The 16,875-nt window shown below is 33.9% G+C and overlaps 2 long non-coding RNA genes across 2 annotated transcripts; one reads left to right on the plus strand and one right to left on the minus strand.

Annotated features, from left to right (window-relative positions):
- Positions 1 to 592: 592 nt before the first annotated feature.
- Positions 593 to 1,919, plus strand: LOC148995882 (uncharacterized). The gene is made up of 2 exons (XR_016145970.1): positions 593 to 762; positions 1,218 to 1,919. It is a non-coding gene; the product is annotated as an uncharacterized LOC148995882 (long non-coding RNA).
- Positions 1,920 to 13,553: 11,634 nt separating this feature from the next.
- LOC120467797 (uncharacterized) lies at positions 13,554 to 15,922 on the minus strand. The gene is made up of 6 exons (XR_016145972.1): positions 15,801 to 15,922; positions 15,240 to 15,294; positions 15,086 to 15,137; positions 14,943 to 14,986; positions 14,755 to 14,815; positions 13,554 to 14,651 (listed from the first exon to the last, which is right to left on the minus strand). It is a non-coding gene; the product is annotated as an uncharacterized LOC120467797 (long non-coding RNA).
- Between the last annotated feature and the right edge of the window lie 953 nt (positions 15,923 to 16,875).

Below are 16,875 nucleotides of genomic sequence, written 5' to 3' on the forward strand. Positions count from 1 at the left end.
TTGACAGGTTCTTGACCTGGAAGTGAAGACGTCAGTGAGTGTTGTGTTTACACGTGTGGATGTGAGCGTCTGTAAGCGTCTGTAAGCGTAGCTTTCTATTTCATGTAGGTGATATTAAGTTTATATCTATATTTATTTACTGCTACACTATATTGTTAATATGATTTCTTATAGAAGGAATAGTACAGACAAATGATATAATTTGTCATCGTCGATATCAGAATGCTGGATAGCATAGGCTACTCGTGGTAAGTCTGATTGTTTTTATTTTTTATTAATTAATACTAAACTAATACTAATTATAATACAGTTCTTGCTTTTTCAGGTGGAGAGGCATATTAGAGCTCAGTGAGAGCCCATAACATTATACAGCAGTGTTGTCTTGATTTAATTGGTTAGTTAGCCCAATCATTACATGTCTTGTTTATCTAACGTTACATACGGTTACAGTCTTCGATTAGATCATATTTGCTTCAATTAGATCATATTTCCCCTCTGCCACCCCAAACAACATTGTGCTAGAGTACTGTACAGTATCTGTACTGTAGCTTACAATACAAAATGTACTGTATCAGACAATGACCGATGCCATTGGACACTTAGGTAAAGTTGGTTTTATATTCACACATTCGCACATTCGCGTTAAAGAACTTTTTCAATTAAATAGTCAATGAAGCAATTTTTTTTCAGATTCGAAGCATCTACATGATATTGACAACAAAGATAGTGAACTACAACCTTTTCTACAATCGAACAAAATGGGCAAGTATATTTTTGATGCATGCATAATTTAGCGAATATTCAATGTAGTGTGGTAACCAAGATAGGGACCGTCTAAAAATGTAACATCGTTTTTCATTGTGTGCAAACAGACAATTACATTGTAGCCAACTACAGATGTACCAGAAAATATCTCTCACATTATGTGTTCTAATGCAACAGAATGTCTTTTAGCAACAATAAAACTGCATTATAATGATGGTGTTTAAAAAGGTGTTTAGGAAATAATAAAGAATGAACATGTCGGCTACATGAACTGTAATCTGGTAACAATCCAGACTGTAGAAAGTGGAAAATCATGTGTAATCCCCTGAACATAGTTAATCACTTCATGTTACATCTGTTTAAATTTTTGTTTATCTATTTATTTGAAATCAAAATGAACAAGAACAGTGTTGGTGTTGGTTTTAATAATAACATATGATTTATTTCAATAGGTTTTGAAAGGATGGGCCGACTGTTCCTAAGCAAGTTGGAACGTCTTGTCTGGACCCTAAAGAACATACTACTACAGCCCATGTCTTTCTGTTTTATCCACCTCTGTTGTTCTGTTTTTAAGTGTAATAAAGACTTTACAGTGTGACAGTGTTCTCCAGGCGCTGAATAAAAAGAAAAGCCCAACAGTTTTTTATTCTTTCCTGTTGTTTAGCATCTTCAGTTAACATTAAACTCTCACAATAACACAATTCGTTTGCATTGATTGATGTTTACAGTCCTGCAGAAATATCACTGTCCATGGTACTGAATCCATCAGATTATTGACAAGTACTCAGAAAGGGAAAGCATGAAAGCAAACATGATGTTGTTTTGGGTGTGAAGGGTGTGGATTTTGGAATAAACTGCTGCTTCATGTATATTTTGACTGATTATAATCAAAGATTTCCTTCTAAATATCACATGATTGGAATGCCTTACATAGGCATATTAGATTTTACTTATAGAAGTTACAAGTATGATTACTTAAATGTTTGTTTCATGTTTTTTTGTCTGTATTTGATATCTGAATGTAGTAACAGTGCTTGCTCATTTAGTGGTTCTGTGATCTTTGTAATGGCCTACAAACTCCTGTGAGAGTCTTGAAGCTGACTTCTGTTGTTGAAATTAAAAACTATCTTAAGTAAATCTTTAATTTATTATAATTCTGACTCCTGCTCTTCATTCATCATATCTGGTTCTGGGTCTTTGACTGTGCGCCCCTAACAGGTGAACATTTAAAAAAGTAGTATAACTCCTATGGGGTTCTTCAATAGCACATCTTCCATCAAAAAAATATTACATTATCTAAATATATCTATCACTGTAATGGCAGAAAACAGTAACTTTTCTACTTCATGGATGTATTTAAAGAAGAATGATTTGCTTTAAAAGAACATTGAAACAAAAGTACAGTTTGACAATATATCTCCCTTACTGTTCGTACAATTATCAAATGTTTATTTAAAAAATACTGTAATTCCCCTAAAGTATTCTTTTTTGTGTGTTTCAAAGGCTGTAGTGCTTTCCTAGTGACCACACTGACTCACTACAGGTGAAATTTGGACAATAACTCCCTTACTGTACGTACAATACACTAATAAGTTCAAGAACAAATTACTGTAATCCCCCCTGAAGTATTTTTTCCCGTTTTAAAGGCTGTAGTCCTTTCCTACTGACCACACTGACCTACTACAGGTGAAATTTGGACAATAACCCCTTTACTGTACATACAATAAAAATAATAAGTTCAAGAAAAAATTACTGTAATTCCCCTAAAGTATTTTTTCACGTTCCCAAAGGCTGTTGTCATGATGTGGTTTTGTAGTCCTTTCCTACTGATCAGACTGACCTACTACAGGTGAAATTTGGACAATAAACCCTTTACTGTATGTACAATAAACTAATAAGTTCAAGAAAAAATTACTGTAATTCCCCTAAAGTACTTTTTCCCGTTTTAAAGGCTGTAGTCCTTTCCTACTGACCACACTGACCTACTACAGGTGAAATTTGGACAATAAACCCTTTACTGTATGTACAATAAACTAATAAGTTTAAGAAAAAAAAACAGTAATTCCGCTGAACAATTTTTTCCTGTTCCAAGGGCTGTAGTGCTTTCCCAGTGACCACGCTGACGTACTTCAGGTGAAATTTGGACAATAATTCATTTACTGTACGTACAATAAACTAATAAGTTAAAGAAAAAATTACTGTAATTCCCCTAACGTATTTTTTCCCATTTCAAAAGCTGTAGTCCTTTTCTACTGATCAGACTGACTTACTACAGGTGACATTTGGACAATAACCCCTTTACTGTACGTACAATAAACTAATAAGTTCAAGAAAAAAAAACAGTAATTCCGCTGAACTATTTTTTCCCGTTCCAAGGGCTGTAGTGCTTTCCCAGTGACCACGCTGACGTACTTCAGGTGAAATTTGGACAATAATTCATTTACTGTACGTACAATAAACTAATAAGTTAAAGAAAAATTACTGTAATTCCCCTAACGTATTTTTTCCCATTTCAAAGGCTGTAGTCCTTTTCTACTGATCAGACTGACTTACTACAGGTGAAATTTGGACAATAACCGCTTTACTGTACGTACAATAAACGAATAAGTTCAAGAAAAAAAAAACAGTAATTCCGCTGAACTATTTTTTCCTGTTCCAAGGACTGTAGTGCTTTCCCAGTGACCACGCTGACGTACTTCAGGTGAAATTTTGACAATAACTCCTTTACTGTACGTACAATAAACTAATGAGTTCAAGAAAAAATTACTGTAATTCCCCTAACGTATTTTTTCCCGTTTCAAAGGCTGTAGTCCTTTTCTACCGATCAGACTGACATACTTCAGGTGAAATTTTGACAATAACTCCTTTACTGTACGTACAATAAACTAATGAGTTCAAGAAAAAATTACAGTAATTCCCCTGAACAATTTTTTCATGTTCCAAGGGCTGTAGTGCTTTTCCAGTGACCACGCTGACCTAATTCAGGTGAAATTTTGACAATAACTCCTTTACTGTACGTACAATAAACTAATGAGTTCAAGAAAAAATTACAGTAATTCCCCTGAACAATTTTTTCCCGTTCCAAGGGCTGTAGTGCTTTCCCAGTGACCACGCTGACATACTTCAGGTGAAATTTTGACAATAATTCATTTACTGTACGTACAATCAACTAATAAGTTAAAGAAAAAATTACTGTAATTTCCCTAACGTATTTTTCCCGTTTCAAAGGCTGTAGTCCTTTTCTACCGATCAGACTGACGTACTTCAGGTGAAATTTTGACAATAACTCCTTTACTGTACGTACAATAAACTAATGAGTTCAAGAAAAAATTACAGTAATTCCCCTGAACAATTTTTTCCCGTTCCAAGGGCTGTAGTGCTTTCCCAGTGACCACGCTGACCTAATTCAGGTGAAATTTTGACAATAACTCCTTTACTGTACGTACAATAAACTAATGAGTTCAAGAAAAAATTACAGTAATTCCGCTGAACGATTTTTTCCCGTTCCAAGGGATGTAGTGCTTTCCCAGTGACCACACTGACCTAATTCAGGTGAAATTTTGACAATAACTCCTTTACTGTACGTACAATAAACTAATGAGTTCAAGAAAAAATTACTGTATTTCCCCGTAAGTATTTTTTCATGTTTCAAAGGCTGTAGTCCTTTCCTACTGACCACACTGACCTACTACAGGTGAAATTTTGACAATAACTCCCTTACTGTACGTACAATTATCAAATGTTTATTAAAAAATTACTGTATTTCTTTAATTCAGTATTGATTAATACATTGATTAAATTTGTCATTAGATATACACTGAAGCAGCACTGGATTCCAGATTGAAATCATTACAATAAGATTGTTGCTTATTTATAACGTTAAAAATACGATTAATCTAAAATCTTTACTGTTTTTAATCAACGAACGAAAGGAGGAGAAAACCGGAATTTTTCACTGAAGGAGAAAACCGGAATTTTAAGTCACCGTTATGGAGATCAGTGTCTGCTTTAGTTGGTCTCTTGACCCCTATATTATTAACTTTAGATTATGTTTGGCTGTACATGAGTTATAACAGCCAGATGATCACATAGAAAAGGTGGAACTGGGGCTTGAACCACCAAACTTCCGGTTTGTAGTCAAACTGCATGAACCACTGTTAAATTTACTTTATGGATCACACCAGCACTGCTGTTGTAAAACATACAATTTTAGCCTTTTCAATGAAATTCAAATGATCAAATCAATAAACAAAAAAAATTTCTGGGTGCATTCTGGGTGCCACCAATCAAAATTCATTCATGGCTCCCATCATGCATTGCTGCATGAATAAATAATGAGCTTAAGACACCTAAAGTAGGGCTGGGCGATATATCGCACGATATTGTTATGCGCGTCTAATCAGTAAAGCCGGTTCCTTGATTAGTAGTATATCACCTTCACCTGCTTTCAAATGGACGATATGAGTGTTAAATTAACCCTCAAGAGTGTTGAGATAATTAAGTGATTAATTTAGTGATGATTGAGCATTATTGAAGACACCTGATGATCACAAGCAGAATCGCTGAAGGACAAAATCACAAATTGTAAGTCACCGTTATGGAGATCAGTGTCTGCTTTAGTTGGGCTCTTGACACTTTTACTTTCACTTTAAATTTTAATTGTTTGCTGCTATTTATTTATAGCAGTCAAATAAGACTTCTGTGGTCTGATAGTGTTGAGTATATTATGACATAATCATGCTCGATCTAAAAAAATAAATTCTATTCAGGTGATTTTTGAATCACCAAATTTGCTTCAATTTGTGAGCAACAGTTTTGTGGTTGTTTTGCATATCTGTATTATTCTTATAACTTAAATTTTTTTAATATATATTCTGATCAAATCACTGTCAGCTCTATTTAGAAACACAGATATCAATAATCAGCCTGTGTATCTCAATCGTGGTGACAAAATGAATCCTTGTTGCCACCAATCACAACTCATTAATGGCTCCCATCATGCATTGCGGTTTCAATAAATTACGACCTGAATTGTCTATGTAATTTACTTTTCCAACTTGAATATTCTACTCGTCACCGTTGTTGAGAAGCATTGACTGAATCTTGAGGTCTGTATGTGCCTAAGGGAAGTTTTTTTTTTTGTTTTTTTTTAACTTTTGAGAAATCCGTCAATTATATTTAACATTCTGGACATTATGCAGAATCTCAGTTATACACTAACCAACAGAATAAATTATAGACATAAATATCAAATGATGAATGCCATTATATGACCAACATCATTTTATTATTGTTTATTTTTGTTCAGCTGACAGATATAACTTAGATGCAACATCACATTAAAATATTAAATTTATATTATAAGGGTCAAGAGCCCAACTAAAGCAAACACTCATCTCCATAACGGTGGCTTAAAATTTTAGATTTTTTTCTGGTGATTCTGCTTTAGGTGTCTTCAATAATGCTCAATCATCACTCATTTAATCACTTAATTATCTCATTAACTTTAACACTCTTGAGTGTGGACTCATATACACTCCCAGGTGTGCTAATTTAACACGGGAGATTTTGTCATGACGAAGAGCCGTAGTTCACTGACCAGCTGAGCCATATCGCATTAAATATTGCTGGCTATACGTCTTCGATATTAACGCGATATGGCTCAGCTTGTCAGTGATCTACGGCTCTTTGTAGTGAATGCCGCTCCAGCTGAAAGCAGGTGAAGGGGATCACAGTTTTCTTTGTTCATTTGTTATAAATCAATAACAACAGCCAAACAAAGTTTAAAGTAAAAGTATAAGTGTCAAGAGCCCAACTAAAGCAAACACTGATCTCCATAACGGTGGCTTACAATTTGTGATTTTCTCCTTCAGTGATTCTGCTTGTTATCATCAGGTGTCTTCAAAAATGTTCAATCATCACTCAGTTATTCACTTAATTGTCTCAATAACTTTAACACTGCTTCAGTGTTCATTTAACACTCAGCTCAGAGTTTGATTGGATGGCTTAAAATGACTTCCATGATGTTGAAGTTACATGAACAAATTATGTTTGTTTAACAAAACAAAGTTATGTGAAACCATATGGAACCTGTTTACATGAAAAAGTTAAGCAAAGCACATCATTTTTTGAGTGTTGTTAACAGCAGGTGTTCATCACTAATGCTCAATCATCACTTAATAAGTCACTCATAATTTCTAAACTTATTGATTGCAATGTATATCTTCTTTTTGTTTTTAGGTAGTCAGTGTCCTCAAATGTAACGAGTTAGCTTAACTTAAAGGATTTGACTGTGTGTGATATTGTGAGCTAGTAGTTACTACAAGCACTTCAAAGTTCATTTAAAGTGTGTAATTTCACTGTTTTTACTCAATATAAAATCAAATATCAAGATATTTGAATGCAGAAGTTTAATTGTGTATTACTGAAGATCCTTGTTTTAGAGGACTTGATTAAAATAAGTTCAGAGTACTCATAACTATTATTTTCACAAACTTAATTGAATTGTCTCAACTGAAATGAGTTAGCTTAACGTGTTGGGTTTCACAGTGCACCTCTCAGATATTCAATACAGACATTAGAGAATACATGAAATAACATTTTCGATAATGACACAGGTAATTTTTATTACAATGTACAATCTTATAAGCCTACACTGTTAGACCTTACCAGGTTTTTTTACAGTAAAATACTGGCAACACTGTTGCCAGTTATTTACTGTAGAAATGCACTAAAACTCGAGTTAACTAAAAAATACAACTTATTAGTTTTTGTGCATTTTTACAGTAAATAACTGCCAGTTATTTACTGTAAAAATGCACTAAAACTCGAGTTAACTAACTTAACTTGCAGAAACAAACTTAAAAGAATCAACTAAATGTATAATGCATTAATAATGTGAGCAAGGTATTATTGAGAACTTATTCAATTAGTGAAACAAAAATTAACTTTTGTAATTAAAGAGATTTCCACCAGATTCTGCGACTAACACAGACAGTGCCTTTTAAATAAAGCAACATGCAGCATATATCATCAATGTTTGTAGATCTTCTCCTGGACTGAAGCTCAGGCTCTACTCTTCAGCACAACGGTGACCCAAAAAACAAGATTTTACAGTAAACTACTGGCAACAGTGTTGCCAGTATAAACCTGTTTTATAACTTACAGTTTATTACTGTTAAAATACATTTTGTGGGAGTGTCTTTTTATCTTACACTGTTAACCCTTTCAACTCCACAGGAAAATCCACACTACAAAGAGTAAAAGTAACATTGATGCAGTGTTGCAGTGAGATAATTAAGGGAATATGTAAGTGATTGTTGAGCATGAACACCTGCAGTTAACAAGCAGAATCACTGAAGGAAAGAGGAACAACAAGAACAGAAAATAGAGAAACACAAGAACTACAACTGACTTCAGCCATTACACATTATTACACTTATTATTAACAAGTATGGCTTTATTTCTGTCATACATCTATAGAAGATGTTGAGATGTTTGATTGAAAATGTTTGGTTTGAAGTTACCATTATAGAGATCAGTGTTTGCTTTAGTTGGTCTGCTTATGCTGTAGCATGAGATTTTCTTTTCGAGTGTTTTGTGCAAGTCACACTTGTGCAGACACAGTTTAGTAATGATTTGATTTGTCAAAATAACTATGTAAATCATCATATTGTCTGTTCATTTAGTAAAAAAATTCAATCACAGAGTTTAATCCTCAACCAAAAGTGTTGCATTACCACCACTGTGAAAACATAGCAATAAATTATGACTCATTTTTTAACACATCATACATAAACAGGAAAAGAGCTACATATTCTTGCAGAACCACAAAGATATCAAAATTTAGCACATTAATCTCAACGATGGTGGCAGTATATATTTTTTTATTCATGCAGCAATGCATGCTGGGAGTTTTATACTATCCTGGAACCCAGCACGCACTGCTGCATGAAACTTTTGAATGTTACCATTATGGAGATGAATATTGTAATTGTTGATGTCTGTGTGTGTCTGAGACAGGCATGATATTATTTTAATGTTTTATATGATTACAATATTATTCAGAAGACATGATTAACCAACATATTGATTTCCTTTAGTAGATTCACAAATTTATTGTGTACTCCTTATTTAATGTAAGTTTCATATTATAAACCCATATATTCAAAGAGAATACACAGGAAAGATCTGAAAATCTAAAATGATCATGACATCATCACAAAAGCCAATAACACCAGATCAACTTCCTCTTGACTTTTCTTGCTACAACAAATGTGTTTTAAAACTCACTGTTACAGCAGTCAGAGAGAGATAAATGTAACAAGTCAAGGGACAAGAGACCTACTAAAGCAAATACTGATCTCCATTATGGTGACAAAAAACTTTATTATTAATTAAATCTCTGTTAATTCTCAAAAATAACTTTTGTACATGTATGAAATAAATAATGTTAAACTGGTTTGTAAACTGTTTTCACACTCTGTGTTGCTGGAAGTCAGTTGTAGATCTTGTGTTTCTCTTTTTCTGATCTTGTTTCTCTGTCCTTCAGTGATTCTGCTTATCAGGTGTTCATCAGTGTCTCAATTCACTCACTTCTTTTCATTCAAGTGGACTATATTAGTGAACTAATGTAGGGAATTGTGAATGATGGTATAGGGTGTGAATGTGATTATGAACACAGTCTGAGTGTCAATTATTAATTCACAGTATATTCCTGTAGGCTAGTTTTGTTTTCTACGGTATATTACTGTTTTAATGGAAAATGGTATGATAGTGTCAGAATTTGGCCTGTTGCCAGTATTTTACTGTAAAAAACCTGGTAAGGTCTAACAGTGTAGAGAAGTCATTCAACTCATTTGATATTAAGAAGGAAAATATTGATTAATACATTGATTAAATTTGTCATTAGATATACACTGAAGCAGCACTGGATTCCAGATTGAAATCATTACAATAAGATTGTTGCTTATTTATAACGTTAAAAATACGATTAAGCTAAAATATTTACTGTTTTTAATCAACGAACGAAATGTGTTGTACCAGAAACAGCAGTTCTAATACCTACTTTTACCTAATACATTTATCAAAATTCATTGAGTACAGCGATCACTAGAAACATAGTATAACCTTGGGAACATGAAGAAACACTACCTTTGGAACATGAAGAAACACTTGTGGTGAATTACAGTAATTTTTTCATAAAAATGTGTATGTACTGTATTTACAGTAAGGCAGGTATTGGCAATATTTAACCTTTAGTAAGTTAGTATGATCACTAGGAATATTTTCCAACCTTGAAAAGAATGCTTTAGGGAAAATACAGTAATTTTTTTAATAAACATTTGATAATTGTACGTACAGTAAGGGAGTTATTGTCAAAATTTCACCTGTAGTAGGTCAGTGTGGTCAGTAGGAAAGGACTACAGCCTTTGAAACATGAAAAAATACTTACGGTGAAATACAGTATTTTTTTCTTGAACTCATTAGTTTATTGTACGTACAGTAAAGGGGTTATTGTCCAAATTTCTCCTGTAGTAAGTCAGTCTGATCAGTAGAAAAGGACTACAGCCTTTGAAACGGGAAAAAATACATTAGGGGAATTACAGTAATTTTTTCTTTAACTTATTAGTTTATTGTACGTACAGTAAAGGAGTTATTGTCAAAATTTCACCTGTAGTAAGTCAGTCTGATCAGTAGAAAAGGACTACAGCCTTTGAAACGGGAAAAAATACATTAGGGGAATTACAGTAATTTTGTCTTTAACTTATTAGTTTATTGTACGTACAGTAAAGGAGTTATTGTCAAAATTTCACCTGAAGTACGTCAGTCTGATCAGTAGAAAAGGACTACAGCCTTTGAAAAGGGAAAAAATACGTTAGGGGAATTACAGTAATTTTTTCTTTAACTTATTAGTTGATTGTACGTACAGTAAATGAATTATTGTCAAAATTTCACCTGAAGTACGTCAGTGTGGTCACTGGGTAAGCACTACAGCCCTTGGAACGGGAAAAAATGTTCAGGGGAATTACTGTAATTTTTTCTTTAACTCATTAGTTTATTGTACGTACAGTAAAGGAGTTATTGTCAAAATTTCACCTGTAGTACGTCAGTCTGATCAGTAGAAAAGGACTACAGCCTTTGAAACGGGAAAAAATACGTTAGGGGAATTACAGTATTTTTTTCTTTAACTTATTAGTTTGTTGTACGTACAGTAAAGGAGTTATTGTCAAAATTTCACCTGTAGTAAGTCAGTCTGATCAGTAGAAAAGGACTACAGCCTTTGAAACGGGAAAAAATACATTAGGGGAATTACAGTAATTTTGTCTTTAACTTATTAGTTTATTGTACGTACAGTAAAGGAGTTATTGTCAAAATTTCACCTGAAGTACGTCAGTCTGATCAGTAGAAAAGGACTACAGCCTTTGAAACGGGAAAAAATACGTTAGGGGAATTACAGTAATTTTTTCTTTAACTTATTAGTTTATTGTACGTACAGTAAAGGAGTTATTGTCAAAATTTCACCTGTAGTACGTCAGTCTGATCAGTAGAAAAGGACTACAGCCTTTGAAACGGGAAAAAATACGTTAGGGGAATTACAGTAATTTTTTCTTTAACTTATTAGTTTGTTGTACGTACAGTAAAGGAGTTATTGTCAAAATTTCACCTGTAGTAAGTCAGTCTGATCAGTAGAAAAGGACTACAGCCTTTGAAACGGGAAAAAATACATTAGGGGAATTACAGTAATTTTGTCTTTAACTTATTAGTTTATTGTACGTACAGTAAAGGAGTTATTGTCAAAATTTCACCTGAAGTACGTCAGTCTGATCAGTAGAAAAGGACTACAGCCTTTGAAACGGGAAAAAATACGTTAGGGGAATTACAGTAATTTTTTCTTTAACTTATTAGTTGATTGTACGTACAGTAAATGAATTATTGTCAAAATTTCACCTGAAGTACGTCAGTGTGGTCACTGGGTAAGCACTACAGCCCTTGGAACGGGAAAAAAATGTTCAGGGGAATTACTGTAATTTTTTCTTGAACTCATTAGTTTATTGTACGTACAGTAAAGGGGTTATTGTCAAAATTTCACCTGAAGTACGTCAGTCTGATCAGTAGAAAAGGACTACAGCCTTTGAAACGGGAAAAAATACGTTAGGGGAATTACAGTAATTTTTTCTTTAACTTATTAGTTTATTGTACGTACAGTAAAGGAGTTATTGTCAAAATTTCACCTGTAGTACGTCAGTCTGATCAGTAGAAAAGGACTACAGCCTTTGAAACGGGAAAAAATACGTTAGGGGAATTACAGTAATTTTTTCTTTAACTTATTAGTTTGTTGTACGTACAGTAAAGGAGTTATTGTCAAAATTTCACCTGTAGTAAGTCAGTCTGATCAGTAGAAAAGGACTACAGCCTTTGAAATGGGAAAAAATACATTAGGGGAATTACAGTAATTTTGTCTTTAACTTATTAGTTTATTGTACGTACAGTAAAGGAGTTATTGTCAAAATTTCACCTGAAGTACGTCAGTCTGATCAGTAGAAAAGGACTACAGCCTTTGAAACGGGAAAAAATACGTTAGGGGAATTACAGTAATTTTTTCTTTAACTTATTAGTTTATTGTACGTACAGTAAAGGAGTTATTGTCAAAATTTCACCTGTAGTAAGTCAGTCTGATCAATAGAAAAGGACTACAGCCTTTGAAACGGGAAAAAATACGTTAGGGGAATTACAGTAATTTTTTCTTTAACCTATTAGTTGATTGTACGTACAGTAAATGAATTATTGTCAAAATTTCACCTGAAGTACGTCAGTGTGGTCACTGGGTAAGCACTACAGCCCTTGGAACGGGAAAAAAATGTTCAGGGGAATTACTGTAATTTTTTCTTTAACTCATTAGTTTATTGTACGTACAGTAAAGGAGTTATTGTCAAAATTTCAACTGTAGTACGTCAGTCTGATCAGTAGAAAAGGACTACAGCCTTTGAAACGGGAAAAAATACGTTAGGGGAATTACAGTAATTTTTTTCTTTAACTTATTAGTTTGTTGTACGTACAGTAAAGGAGTTATTGTCAAAATTTCACCTGTAGTAAGTCAGTCTGATCAATAGAAAAGGACTACAGCCTTTGAAACGGAAAAAATACGTTAGGGGAATTACAGTAATTTTTTCTTTAACTTATTAGTTGATTGTACGTACAGTAAATGAATTATTGTCAAAATTTCACCTGAAGTACGTCAGCGTGGTCACTGGGTAAGCACTACAGCCCTTGGAACGGGAAAAAAATGTTCAGGGGAATTACTGTAATTTTTTCTTGAACTCATTAGTTTACACTGCATGAAAAGTGGGGTTTTCGTCCCCGTAAACTGCCGGAAATCTCCCTAATTTTCGGCAGTTAACGACAATTTACAGACTGTGAACGTCGCGTTCGTCTGTGCCACATATTGACGGAAACGAACCATGACGTATGCATGGAGCGCTCGCGGAGGTGTGAATGGCCCTAATTAGCATATGAATAGCAGCACTGCGCGCGCCTTGCCAGAGAATGGCTTGAATTTCCTCACTCAGTATTGGTTGAAATTCACTACATTTAAACAAGAAAATCACTCGTGATTGGTTGGCAGATCTGTTACTATTGGTCAGCCGACATAAAATTATAATAATAATATATATATTCATATGATATGCTATTATGTTGTTTATTCATGTCATTGTTATCCTATGGACTAAATTATTATTACCATCAAGGACATGAATTTATTGAGGAAAGGAACATTTGCCACATACTGTTTATTCAAAGAAATAGCTTTATTAGAACAAACACACAACTATGTACAAAGCATAGGAGAACATCTTCAAAGCACAGAAAACATGTCCTCCACCCTTTGGAAACATGGGACAACATACATACAGCACTACAGTTATACAAATAAATCAATAATATATTGCATCTTTATTCAAAAATAAATTGCCCTGAATGGCATCAGAATTGGGCACCAGATATATCAAACACAGAAGGCAGAATTATGAACGAATAATAAGGATGTAATTTAAAGGGATTGTTCACTTTGAAATTAATTTTTGATATGTTTTAGCTTACCTCAAGGGCATCCAAGATGCAGGGGTCTTTGTTTCCACAGTATTTTCAATTTTGATATTTTTAGGTCAAACCGTTGTTGTCTGTTAGTCATATAATGCAGGTCTATGGTCACCACCTCAAAGAGCATGCACAAAGAAGACCAAATTAAACATGATTTAATGACTCATAAATTAAGTACACATTGATGGACTAAGACACGAAATGAGCGTTTTGTGAGAGAAAACAAACAGTATTTATATTGTTATTGTATAAATGTGTATATATATATATACATATTTAGATATACACAAAAATGCAATATATCTTAATATGTTTAGATCTTCACAGTAAAACTTCTGAAATCTGTGTAAACAATGAGTGACGTACCAGTGCAAGATCGCTTCTGGCACTTTCCGCCGCATGCGCAGATCATATATATATATATATACACACAAAAACACACACACTGTTCATTTTCTCACACAAACCGCTCATCTCGTATCTTAAGCCATCAACGTGTACTTACAGTTATGATTCATTAAATCATGTTTAATTTGTACTTCTCTGTGCATGCTCTTTTAAGAGATCCCCATAGACTTCCATTATATGACTGATGCCCTTGATGTAAGCCAAAACATTTCAAAAAAATTATTTCAAGTAAAGTATCCCTTTAAAACTCTTAATTCAAGTCCTGTAGGCTTGGCTCATCAGGGCGAAGTGAATCCAAGTCTTTGCGACGCGTGCTTGAGGTTCACCTTGATGTACATACACCTCAGTGGCTGTGGAACCGAATTTCATGACCCCTTCTGCAAAGTTGAAAAAGACAATGATTTAGATGTATGCAAAGGCAATCTGCCCCAAGTCCCCACATTTGTAAGCAAAAATATATGTTTCTTCTGCATCCACTACCTGGTTTCCTTCAGGCGATGGCGGATGTCGACCAGTAGTTTCAGGACCTTTTTCTGGAACACTGAAGTAAACAAACACATTTGGTGATGTTTACAATACTCTAATTAGAATAACAAAGTTTGATAGCTCACAAGGGAGAAGGTGTCTATTAAAAGTGTCTTCTCCACTGCCAATAGATCAATACTTACCACCAGGTTTCAGTCACTGCATCTCCCAGTCTCAGTCACTGCATCTATAACACAAAAAAATGTGTTATAAAGTTATTATCAAATGATGAAACTGAACAGATTTATACGATATTTAATAACTTGGTCAAACATTTATAACATGCCATGTTCCAGTTCTCTTTGGCGTTTTCACCACTGTCTCACGCTCAAAGTCATCTATAAACACAAACGTTAATACAAATTAGTTTAGTTTTACTTTTTATTTGACTGGGGCCTGTTCAAAAGAAAAGAAGATGAGATCACAACACGTAACGTTACCTTGTTTAGGTGTTTTTTCTCCTATCAGCGACGGACACCTCACTCCTAACAGCCCCTGAGAGACAAAACAAATCACAAACACCTGAAGATTTCACTCCATCACACAAAGTGATGCAATTTTACAAACAAGGATAGCCTACACTAGAGCATACAAGCACATTACGCGCTTTATGTTTTATGACCCTGGCACTTATTATTTTTTCATAATTTCTGACGATATTCACAGTAAACGCATTGGGAAAAGCCAATTGAACACTCAGTACGAGTTAGTTTGATTACTAGCAAAGAATGGTAGCTAGCTTGCAGCCAGATAACAAAGTGCAACCTAACGTACAGTTTAGTTTCCCAAATTGTTCAAAATTGAAACGAAACAAAAAAAGAATTAAGAGCAGCAAGCTAGCACTGCTAACGCAAAACAAAAAACTGTTCCGTTAGGTTAACACCCTTGGACATTCGCGGCAGTAATCACAGCAGATTTGTGAAGTTTAAGACAATAACGCTAGACTACCAAACACTATAAGTACACATGGACATAGAATTCACTAAGTTGGACGAACTTACCTTCAATTTAGAGGAAAAGATGGGTTCACCAGCGATCATGACGGCGAAGCAGGCTGAATATCTGTGCCGTTATTTCTGCTTGAATAACACGCCACATGCCTGGCACGTTGCCTCAGCCAATCAGAGTGGCTGACGTTACAGGTTGGATTATGATGATATGCTGCCTCAATCAGAGTTACGTTCACTGGTTTTTGACTCAGGTTGAAAGGCTGTCGACTTTTCTGCTGCTGTTCATTTTAAATTAGGAATAAGGTGGATATACCCAAATAGGCTACCATGAAATGTAAAAATACATATATGCATAAATAAATAACTTTATTAGGCTTCTTAAAATAAATAAACCAGTAAAAAATTGTGTAAAAAACAAAAACAAAAAAACATCTGTTTATAACTGTGAATTAACATCCAAAGATGTTATCATATATTTTGAAAACTACTTCTGTAAATGTTATGATGAATCTTGTAATTCTATTAGGAAAATTTCATATTCAAGAGTAAAATGAATAATTCTAAACCTTGTTTGAAGTTTTTTTTTTTTTTTGGGTCTGATTTTCAGTTTTCAGTATATTGAGTCTCTCAAATGTATCGATAAAAATGTAGTGATACAATTGTATTTGCTAAAGAATATTGAAGCTAATTGAAAAGTGAATTTATGTGTATGCTATTTTCTTTCTTTAAATAGTACAAATTACTGGTTTCTAACTTTCTCTTAAATCATAATATTATACACAATAGAGATAGTCCCTTTCCTGTTTTTATTTCATTTGTTCAATTCTGTCCTATTTTTATTTGTTTCTTATTTATTGTGAAATGATTATTTGTTGATTGTTATCTTTTTGGATGTCATGTTGCAATGTTAAAAAACAAAAAAAAAACAAAAACAAAAAAACACGGTAATTAGGTTATACTGAGCCTGATCTATTTCTACCAGAGATTGTCTTAGAATGAAGTTCCTTTCAGAAAAAATGTTACCTGGGGTGAAACTCCCCTACCCTTATTTGCATGTGTATAGCTCACAGCATTTTCATTTACATGTCAAAGCCTCCACTAGATTTAGGAGAAGGGGGGACAATGG

This window comes from Pimephales promelas, chromosome 2 (genome assembly GCF_988280905.1).
Source record: "Pimephales promelas chromosome 2, fPimPro1.hap1.1, whole genome shotgun sequence".
NCBI lineage: Eukaryota > Metazoa > Chordata > Actinopteri > Cypriniformes > Leuciscidae > Pimephales > Pimephales promelas.